Source organism: Penaeus vannamei, chromosome 18 (genome assembly GCF_042767895.1).
Source record: "Penaeus vannamei isolate JL-2024 chromosome 18, ASM4276789v1, whole genome shotgun sequence".
Classification (NCBI taxonomy): Eukaryota; Metazoa; Arthropoda; class Malacostraca; order Decapoda; family Penaeidae; genus Penaeus; species Penaeus vannamei.
The window spans coordinates 33,274,543-33,279,542 of record NC_091566.1 but is presented as its reverse complement, the minus strand read 5'-3'; positions in this window follow the sequence as shown (position 1 = coordinate 33,279,542).

Below are 5,000 nucleotides of genomic sequence, written 5' to 3'. Positions count from 1 at the left end.
ATAAGATAGTGACTCTAAAGAAGACAAAGACAGAGAATAAGAAGAAGAAGACAAAGACAAAGAGGAAGAAGAAGAAGACAAAGACAAAGAAGAAGACAAAGACAAAGAAAAAGAAGAAGAAAACTTCGACGACGAAGAGGAAGAAGAAAAAGGAAGTTAATCAATCTCCATTGTTACTTGTCTGTTCGTGAAATGGAAGCTGGAAGCCTGATCAAATTTCCGATGCTTTCGTAAATGGCTTATGAATATTTATTACGAAAATATGAGCATCTGTACCGTTTTATTTGGGTAGAACGCTTATTCATCTATCGGTCTGTTTGTTTGTACCGTATATGTCTATTTGTTTACTATTTGTTTGTTTATGTAGCTGTCTTTTCATCTAGGATGTTTGTATATATTGTTTGTTTGTTTGTCTGTCTAGCTATCCAAGTTTTCCAGTTATATTTATGTTTTTTGGTTTGTTTGTTTTTTCATTTTTATCTATATCTTCCTTTTGCTTAGTACGTGACCGTGCCTTTGCAAACACGTTGATAGATTTAAATGTTCAAATCGTTTGTTACTGACCATAAAAGTTTATATTTATGTTGCATTCTTAAAGCTGCAAGATTTTTTTTTTTAACATCGTGCACTTACTTTCTGCTTTTATTGTGATCTTTCGAGGGAGGAACACAAAAATCTTATCTTATATCTGAGAATATGCACGTATAAACACACACACACACACACACACACACACACACACACACACACACACACACACACACAAACACACACACACACACACACACACACACACACACACAAACACACACAAACAAACACACACACACACACACACCCAAACAACCTCCCCTCCACCCACCTTCCACACACACATACACACCCAAACAACCAAACACACCTCTTGACCAGTACACACAAACACACAGAGAGACAGACGAAAATGCACATACAGTTAGAGGGAAATAGATGTTCAACCAATACATAATTCATCATTTATCATCACCTCTCCCTTCCTCTCCTGTGTATTATAGCCAATATTGTGTTGAATTTATTACTGGAGTCGCCTTTCCTTTATTTGGTGGAGGGGGAGGGGGAGGGGGGGAGGGGGGAGGGGGCATAGGTGGGGAGGGGAGTAGAATCTATGGGGTAAATAAGGCTGGGGGGGGAGGTTGAAGTGACTGAGTTAGGGGGTAGTTTTCATTATTGTTATTATTAATGGCATGGTAATGATTTTTTTTTTATCATTTATATTATAGTTATCATCCTTCCCATCCTCCCTCATCCTCCCATCCTTCCCATCCTCCGATCCCCATTAAATCCTCCCCCATCCTTTCCTTCCTCTCCCATCATCCCAACCCCTAAAGCCTCCCCCCATCCTCCCTCATCCTCCCCATCCTTCCATTTCTCCGATTCTTTCTCATCCTTCCCATCCTCCCAATCCCTTAAAGCCTCCCCCCATCCTCCCCATCATCCCATCCTTCGATCTCCTAAAAACCTCCCCCATACTCCCTCATCCTTTCCCCCATCCTCCGATCCTCCCTCATCCATCCCATCCTTCCCCCATCCTCCCAGCCCCCTAAATCCTCCCCCATCCTCCTTCGTCCTTCCCCTCCTCCCAACCCCCTAACTCCTCCCCATCCTTCCCAATCCTCAAAATCCTCCCTCATCCTTCCCATCCTTCCCAATCCTCCCACTCCTCAAAATCCCATCTCCCTTCCCATCCTCCCATCCTTCTCATTCTCCTATCATCCTCCCATCCTTCTCCCATCCTCCCAACCCCTAAATCCTCCCTCATCCTCCCCCATCCTCCCTCATCCTTCCCATCCTCCCATCCTTCTCCCATCTTCCAACCCCTAAATCCTCTCCATCCTCCTCCATCCTCCCCATCCTCCCTCATCCTTCCCATCCTCCCATCCTTCTCCCATCTTCTCAACCCCTAAATCCTCCTCCATCCTCCCTCATCCTCCCCCCATTCTCCCAACCTCAAATCCTTCCCCCACCCTCCCAGCCCCCAATCCTCCCCCATCCTCCCATCCTTCCCCTGTCCTCCCAACCCCCTAAATCCTCCCTCATCCTTCCCCACCCTCCCTCATCCTTCCCATCCTCCCATCCTTCCCCATCCCCCCCTCATCCTCCCATCCTTCCCATCCCCCATCCTTCCCTCATCCTCCCAGCCCCCTAGATCCTCCCTCATCCTCCCCCATCCTCCCATCCTTCTCCATCCTCCCAACCCCCATCTCCCCCACCATCCTCCCTCATCCTTTTCATCCCCATCCTCCCCCACCCTCCCAGCCCCCAATCCTCCCCCATCCTTCCCATCCCTACCCATCCTTCCCCATCCTCCCTCCTCCTCCTCCCCATCCTTCCCCCATCCTCCATCCTTCCATCCTCCCTCATCCTTCTCCCATCCTTCCCCACCCTCCCAGCCCCTAAATCCTCCCCCATCCTCCCCCAATCCTCCCCCCATCCTTCCCATCCTCCCATCCTTCCCCCATCCCTCCGAAGCGTACCTCATCAGCGGCGCCCGAAACGGCCTTATTGGATTACAGAGGCAGACGAGTCTCTCTGCATCCTGGATTCTAGAAATTTCCCTTCTTTCCTCAATTGTTCCCTTCCTTCCTTCTTTCCTTTCTTCTTTTCTTTTCTTTCGTTGATTTTTTTCTTTTCTTTTTTTCGTTTGTTTTTTTTATTCTTTCCTTTCTTCTTTTTTATTTTTTCCTTCCTTATTTTGTTTTTTTCTTTCCTTCTTTTATTTCTTTCCTTCTTTTCTTCCTCCCTTTTTCCTCCCTTTTTTTTTTGGCTTATTTCCTTCCTTCCATCTTTATTTCATTTTGACATTATTTTTTGGGTTATTCATTTTTTTTTTTTTTTTTTTTTTTTAAGAGGGAGGGGAGTGGTTGAATATGTTGGTGAGTTGGAATGCGGAACTTTTGGTTGACCTATTTCTCGTTTCTCTCTCTCTCTCTCTCTCTCTCTCTTTCTCTCTCTCTCTCTCTCTCTCTCTCTCTCTCTCTCTCTCTCTCTCTCTCTCTCTCTCTCTCTCTCTCTCTCTCTCTCTCTCTCTCTGTCTCTCTCTCTCTCTCTCTCTCTCTTTCTCTCCACTCTCTCTCTCTCTCTCTCTCTCTCCCTCCCTCTCTCTATCTCCCTCACTCTCTCTCTTTCTCTGTGTGTCTCTCTGTCTGTCTGTCTGTCTGTCTGTCTCTCTCTCTCTCTCTTTCTCTCTCTCTCTCTCTCCCTCTCTCTCTCTCTCCTCCCCCTCTCTCTCTCTCTCTCTCTTTCTCTCTCTCGCCTCGAACTATTTCCTAAAAAAAGGATGAATAAATGAATAAATACATTAAAGATAGAAACACACACACACATGTATATATATATATATATATATATATATATATATATATATATATATATATATATATATATATATATACGTGTGTGTGTGTTTCTTTAATGTATTTATTCATTTATTTATCTTATTTTAGGAAATAGTTCGAGGCGACGATACCCATTTCCGTATTTTTGTTGTAGTTTGTTGCTGTGTATTTTAGTCTTGCTTTTTTGTTTTGTTATATTCTTCTTATTATATGCTTGCTTATTTCTTCGATAATGCTGACTTCAAGAGTCGCCCGCAGACAGACAAACAGACAGACAATGTAGATTTCTTTAAACAATTTCCTTTTGTCTACTTTTATTTTAGGGTAGAGGGAGACAAGCGCATCGCCAAGTAGATTTTCTTCTTTCACAATTTCCTTTTCTCTACTTTTTCTAAGGGAAGGGGAGGGGAGGGGAGGGGGTGAGGGGGTGGGGGGCATGGGTAAGGGGGACTAAAAGGTAAAGCCCTTACCCTCAACTCCCAGGAAATCTCCCTTACCTTCTGGATTGCCTCATTTCCAGGCTCGAGTTTCTCTAAAGTCATTTCCCAGCGTCGGTGGAAATGGGAGAAAGGGGAGAAAGGGGAGGTGAGGGAGAGGGAGGGGAGAAAGGGGAGGTGAGGGAGAGGGAGGGGAGAAAGGGGAAGTGAGGGAGAGGGAGGGGAGAAAGGGAGGTGAGGGAGAGGGAGGGGAAAGTGGAGATGAGGGAGAGGGAGGGGAAAAGGGGAAGTGAGGGAGAGGAGAGGAAAAAAGGGAAAGGAGGTGAGAGAGGGAGGGAGAAAGGGGAGATGATGGAGAGGAGGGGGAAAGGGAAGTGAGGGAGAGGGAGGGGAGAAGGAGGGAGGGAGAAGGGAGTGAGGAGAGGGAGGGGAGAAAAGGGAGGTGAGGGAGAGGGAGGGGAAAAGGGGAAAGGAGGGAGAGGAAAGGATAGGTATGATGGTGAAATGGGAATTAGGGGAGAGGAAAGGATAGGTATGATGGTGGAAATGGGAATTAGTGGGAGAGAAAGAGAGGAGGGAGAGAGGGAAAGGGGGAGAGGGAAGAGAAAATGAGAGTGAGAGAGAGAAAGAGGAGAGAAGGAGAGGGAGTGAGAAAGATTGAGTGAGAGAGAGAAAAAGAGGGAGAGAGAGACAAAGAGACACAGAGAGGAATGGGATAAAGGAGGAGAATAAATGATAAAAATAAAGAGAGAAATTTCCCCTGTCACGATAATTACCAAACAATAACAAAAGAAAAAGAGGTATATTATACCTTTCTCCACTTCCTCCCTCCCCCACTCCTCTCGTCCCCTTCCTCTTTCCCCTCAAACACACCGTCGCTCTGGGTCTCCCCTCCCTCCTCTACCCTCTCCCTTTCCCCTCCCTCCTCTCCCCTCTCCCTCCCTCCTCCCCACTCCTTCCCACCTCCCTTCTCTCTCTATTCCCCTCCCTCCTCTCCCTCTCCCTTTCCCTCCCTCCCTCTCCCCACTCCCTGTCACCTCCCCTCCTCTCCCCTCCTTCCACCTCCTCCTCTCTCCTCTCTCCCTTTCCCCTCCCTCCTCCCCCCTCTCCCTTTCCCCTCCTTCCTCTCCCCACTCTGTTTCCCCTCCCTCCTCTCCCCTCTCCCTTCCACCTCCCTCCTCTCTCCTCT